This window comes from Pan paniscus, chromosome 12, assembly GCF_029289425.2.
Source record: "Pan paniscus chromosome 12, NHGRI_mPanPan1-v2.0_pri, whole genome shotgun sequence".
NCBI classification, from domain to species: Eukaryota; Metazoa; Chordata; class Mammalia; order Primates; family Hominidae; genus Pan; species Pan paniscus.
This window is the reverse complement of record NC_073261.2, coordinates 16601325-16607843: the sequence shown is the minus strand read 5'-3', so window position 1 is coordinate 16607843 and position 6519 is coordinate 16601325.

The window sequence follows — 6519 nt, the reverse complement described above, 5'->3', positions numbered from 1 at the left end:
TTTCCTTCTTGTAGGTTGTGTCCATTCCTACTCTTGAGATTATTTTCATCAATCTGTTTTATTTTTGGCCCCAATCAGGCCTATTTTTTATTTGGGTTGCTTGTCTACATTTCACACTCAAGGTCAAACTTTCTCAATATGCAGATACTAAAACATGATTCTCCGGGGGCCCTGCCTGGCCTGGCCTGGCCTGTGCTCAGCCCTGGTTGTCTGTCTTTCCCTGAGCTGACCTCACCCTGGATCCATTTATGCCGAGGCTCTCTGAAGCTCACCTCCTGAAATCTCTCGGCTGCTCCGGCTCCAGTGGCCCTCCACTGCGTTCACTGTCCGCTGGTTCCCGTTATCAGGCCCTGACTCCTTCCTGTTTCTGGCCCATATTCTCTAAAAGCTCTGAGCTCCATTCCTCTGCCTCTTTGCCCTGAAGTCACATGGGAGTCGGAAAGACACAGACGTTGTGTCAAAGCTCTACCCAATCCCACATTCCAACTGGAAACTGCCCATTTGACACCTCCCCAACACAAAACTTATCAACTTAAATATCATAATTTCAGCAGGAAAAAAGTGAATGACTTAATAAATAGTCTGGGAAAATTTGCTACACATTTAGGGTAAAATGAAACTCCCTTACTTCAAATCATAAACAAAAATAAGTTCTACTTGACTTGACATTTTAAACCAAAAATAAAATTACTAAGTATCAGAAGAAAAAAATGTGAGGATATTTTTCGAATCTAGGGGTAGGAACAGACTTTCTAAGCAAGACAAAACCTGGGTGTTAAAAGGAAAATAATAACTACTTAAAAGTTAAATAGTTCCATAATATAAACGACACAGTAAAGAAAGTTAAGACAGGTTGAGAGAAAGTATTTGCAGCATATATATCAAAGTCTTAAAATCCAGGATATTAGAAAAGTTCCCCCAGAACAACAATGAAAAAAAAGGAAGAAAAGGAGAAGGAAGAAAGGAATGAAGGGAGGGAGGGGAAAAGGAAGAGACAGAGGGAATAAAGGAGGGAGGGAAGGGGAAAGAGGGCAAAAAATATAAGGAGGCAATTTATAAAAGAGCAATTAACAGGCTATAGGTCTTCTTAAACCAATCTTCCCCAGAGCAAATATATATAAAATCAGTATTTCTGGAGGCTGAGCTTAATCCTTTACTTTTTTTCAGTGCTTAGCTACAATTTTATTGGATTTTTACCATAAAACTAACTCTTCAGCAAAGAGGGCACATTTTAAATAGACCTTCTAAATGCAGAGCTCTTCTGAGTTATGAATGACTGCAAGGTAACATGACTACAAAAATTGTTCTAAACAACATTATTCTAAATTATTCTGCATGATTATTATATTATTCTAACAACTATATTATTCCAAATTTTAAAGGAGATTAATTATGGGAGAGATGATTTACGCAATTACCAAATACACACAGAGGACAGGACTGGGAGGAAATATGCCTGATTGGGAACAGTGGGTAACTCTAGTGGTAGGAATGTCGGTGGTGAGTTTTATTTTCTTCCTTGTCTTTTCTTTTAAACCCCTGCACCTGGCAACAAGACAGGCAGTGCCACCTGGGCACCAGCAGAGCCCTCCTCTGTCCTGGGGCAGCCGACCCTCAGGGGCACCTCTGCTCCCAGGGTGCCTTTCACCTGGGGCTTTTATATTTTCTTCAGATATTACCTTAAAGAAACATGCTATTCACATCCTACAGACATTTTTTTTACATGGTTTTTGCGTTGCTTCAAATAATGTCCTCAATTTTACAATAAGAGGATTATTTAAAATTTTAAAAGCTGATGCTCGTAGCAAACTACTGTGACCTGTGGTGCCTGCATCCCCTGCCCGGCCACTAGGTTGTCCCGGCTAGAGTCCAAATGCCCCCCAGCTGCCTGCTCACATTTCTGAGGTGGGCAGGGATCCATGGGCCTCTCTTTGGCCCACTCCCGTGCACGTGGGATGTCCACAGCTGGGACACCTGTGCGTGGGCACCCGCCCTGCAGGTCGCCTCCAGATCTGAGTCCTCACTCCTCCGCCTCTTGACTTTGAAGTCAAGGTTTCACTCTCTTGACGAATACTCACTGCTTAAGGCTACCCTTGCTACTAAAATAACTTTCCATGAAATACTCTGAAAGAAGCTTCTTGACTGTAAATGCCATTATATTATCAGAAATGCCATGTTTGTGTGCGGTTATGTCTTGTGTAACTGACTCCACCGGATTTTCGAGGTGAAGATTGCTCGTTTTTGTCATTTCCAAAACCCAACATTCTTTCACTATAATGTGGCAACTTCTCAGTTCTTTAAACTATTTTTTTCTTGAAGTTCTTATGAATTGATGGTTCCTGTTTTTCTGAACTGTGTGTTGAACCCGTGCTTCTGCTAGGTTCAGAGTCACCTTTGTTCAATAACTAGCAAATGAGGCAAAAAGGTCTCACATAAAATGTGACTTTGTGGCCACTTGGGAGCCTCCATCTCCTCTCTTTGTAAATTTTAATTTGGAGAGACGAGTGTGAACCTCAAAGGAGGGAAAGGGAGCGGGAAAATGGCAACGTGGGTGAAAGTTCCATGTTCGGGCGAGGTTCTCTGTGTGAGGTGAGACTGTGCTGTCCTGCTCACATGGGAACCGTGGCTCGGCCGCCAACCTCGCACGGAGTACAGGGACCCACACAGAGACACGCTCTGTAGCCCACCAGAGCACGGATCCCATCCCATATAAAGATGAAATGAGTCTTTTTGTTTTTTTTCTTTTTAGCACATGTAAAGACCAAATTTTTCTTTTGAACCTCGATTTTCTTTTGAACCTCGATTTAACTTTTAGGAAAAGTGAAAACAAAAGGAGAATATTGTATTCACCCAAATAAAAAATGATTTCCTGCGTCCAGGTTGACTGCTCATCCATTAGCAGCAGATGTCTCTCGAGTAGCTGAACCACACCAAGCTGGACCTGGGACTTGAGGAGCCCCCTTCAACCTCTGTCAGGACGCACGCTGGATTAGCATCTGCTAGGGCTGCCGTAAGGAAGTACCAAAAAATAAGTGGCTTAAACAATAAAATACTGTCTCACAGTTCTGAAGGCTGGAAGTCTGAGATCACAGTGCCCACCGGGCCAGGCTACCTCCAAAGGGAAGGCTATGTTCCAGCCTCTCTCTCTCGGCTTCTGGTGGTGTAGCTGTTTAAGTCCAGTCTTCACATGGTGTACTCCCTGAGTGTGTGTCTGTCTTGAAATTTCCCCTTCTTATAAGGACACCAGTGGTATGGGATGAGGGGCCCACCCGACTCCAGCTGACCTCATTTGAACTAATTACATCGGCAATGGCACTATTTCCAAATAAGGTCACGCCTGAGCTGCCAGGGGCAAGGACGTCCACATGTGAATTTTGGGAGACACAAGTCAACCCATCACACACAGAGGCCCTAAAGGATGAATCACACACGTCTGGACTCCTACTCACTTTCTTAGTCGTGTCTTCTACCAGTCCTCTTCCCCCAGACTCGTTCCCCTGAAAGCAAGTTGCCTTCCCACTAAGAACGGACCATTTGCTTTCTTTCCCTTCAGTGTCAGTGTCTATGCTAAGGAGAAGGTTGTTTAAAAAGCAGCTCAAAATCCACCAGACTCCTCAGGAAGTGCCTCTCAGGGAGGCCTCTAGACGGGGCTGCTGTGCCTCAGTAAAGACCTCCCTCCAGCTGCCCTGTGTCTCCTGACTCCCGGGCTTTGTGATTCTAACCTCATGGGTGCTCTGAGGGTAAACCCCAGGAAGTCCTGTAGGTCCCGGGGCTGTTCCTGTGAGGACAGCTGTCCCCTGCATACGCGTGGGGTGCTGTGTGCTCCCGAGGAGCCAGCTGGGGCAGGCAGGGCCCAGTGATACCTGGGCTGGAACTGTGGCTCCCCCACTTGTTTGCTGGCTCTGCTTCCTCTTTAAGAAACGAGGATGATCATGTAGGGTTCCTAAGGGGGTTAAAGTGTGTGAACTCCTTAGAGGTGCACCTAGCCCAGAGGGGAAACATAAGTCAGCCTCAGCTCCTCACGGTGCCTTCTGCCACAGACAGCATTTGCCTTCACCAGGCTTCTTTTTAAAACAATTCTTGACTTGGAAAGGGTCCTTGGGAAAAATTAAAAATTTTAAAATAAATAAATAAAATCTGAGGTTAATTCTTTTGAAGACCCAATCTCCATTTCCTCATCCATCTGTTTTGTAAATACAATCTGGTGTCCAGGCGACTCTGAGGGACTGGGACCCTCCTGAATCACACAGCATCCAAGTCACTCACTGCTCTCATTTCTGGCTATCAGATTGTTCCCCGGGGGAATGGAGTCTCCACCCCTGGGAGCTCAATTCGAAACCACGGCTGACCGTGAGGATGGTGACTCCCCACTCGGACCCCCTGAGGATGGCGACTTCCCGCTCGGGCCCCCTGAGACTTTGCTGGGGCTGGAAGACCACACACAGTGCATTCCCTAAAGGCCAGGGCCTGCCCATCCACCCATCCATCCACACTTCCCCTGGGGATGCCTGGATAAGCTCAGGGCCCCACCCACCCAACAGGGGAGGAGGGGAGACCCAGCCAGCCCTCCTGGAGCCCTGACATTTACAGCTGCAAAGGTAGGCAGCTGCGCTCAAACACACAAGCCAGGCCTCTCAACGCAAGAAGAGGTTTAACATTAAAAAAAACATTATGAGGCTGAGGCAGGCAGATTGCTTGTGTCCAGGAGATTGAGACCAGCCTGGGCAACACAGCAAAACCCTGTCCCTACAAAAAATAGAAAAATTAGCCAGGCCTGGTGATGCATGCTTGTAGTCCCAGCAACTCAGAGGGCTGAGATGGGAGGATCACCTGAGCCTGGGGAGGTCGAGGCTGCAGTGAACCGTGATCGTGCCACTGCACTCCAGCCTGGGCAACAGAGTGAGACCCTGTCTCAAACAAAACAAAACAAAAAAAACCCCATTTTGATAGATTTTGTGGGAAATAAGGAAGAAAAGAAAAAGGCCCATTCTTTTTTGCTTATGCTGTATTTGCATAAAGAAACTCTGAAAGGACATATAAGAAACTAAGAAAAGGGTTACGGAGGGAACTGGATGGGAGATGGGGATGGGTGTGTGTTTTTCACTGGATACCTTTTTATACAATTTCATTTTTGAATCCTATTCAGAAAAATTAAAGCTGGAAATTCTATTCCCTCATTTACCACATTTACAGGGTGAAAGAGAAATTCTGTATCCTCATCCCAAGAGATGCTGAAAAGCATCCGTGGAAGGTTGGCACCACCTGTCATGAGCGCCTTTTTCCAGATGAGTACCTACAGCACCTGCCTTGGCAAGAGAGTTCCCCAGGACTCATCGCAGCGCTTCCGGCTGGACTCCCTGAGGCCATGGAGAATTGCCAGGGTAGGGGTTACAGAGAAAGATGCCCTCCCTTGGAAATAATTTGTTTGAAGGCTCCTAATCTGCATGTGGTCTTGGCAAATAGGATCCAGCAAACCTGGATGTGTGCAAGCCATTGGAGATTCGTGGTTTCTTGGATGAAGCTGGGAATTCCACCTCTGCCTCAAGCTGTGCACCCTCAAACTCTCAAAAGCCTCAGTTTACTCATCTGCAACATGAGTTAAGAGTGCCCAACCCCCATAGGATGGGAATGATCATGTTAAAAGACATACATTCTCCAATCCCTACTGCTTCCAGGAGGCCCTTCAGAATAACATTGATTCACTACACACAGTGTAAGCAGCATGGCTGATCTCTCGTAAGTCCTGCATGAGGTAGCAATTAGAACCTCAAACATGAGAATCAAAGAGTGCCACTTTTGCAGCAGTAGAAGACTAAGAAATTGTAATAATCCTTTGAATCAGTTTGCTCAGATTACTCCCAGATTACTCTGGGACTTTTCTGACATATGAAGAACAATTTCTATTTCAATAGGGTGTCCATTGCCTGCCACTAACTTTTCATTTTCACAGAGAATGGCTGAAATTAGAATTGAGAGATTCTGATAATTCTGGCAAGCAGAGGGCAGATGGGGGTGAGGATGTGTGGACAGGGGCTGCGTTGCTCTAAACGGCAGGGAAGGACTTGGGGACAGCATTTGTTCCCCTCTCCAGTGACATTCCTGTTTTGTTCAAGTGCCCCTCTGATGAACCCAGTGGGTGAACACAGAGCAGGTGACACACATTTTGGACAGGTGAGACAGTCGCGGGTGAGTCACCTCCTTACCAGGAACCTCCGGTGTGCAGTCACCTTTCCTGCGGCTGGGTGGCAGTCTGTACTCATTCTGTGCCTTACCTCTTCCCTCCCGAGCATGACTCTGAGCAGGCACTTCTGGGGACTTCAAAGAGACTGTCACATGCAGATGAGATGAGCCATGTGCCTTTCAGGCCCAGCTCAGCAGGGCCAGCTTGAAAGGCATATCTGAATTGAATCAAATGCATCCACCCCGCAAACTGAGGATGTGACTATGTGTAAACAATGAAAATGACAATCATTGACAGCCGAGCGTTTAAATGCTCTGGATGTTGGAGGTAACTTACAG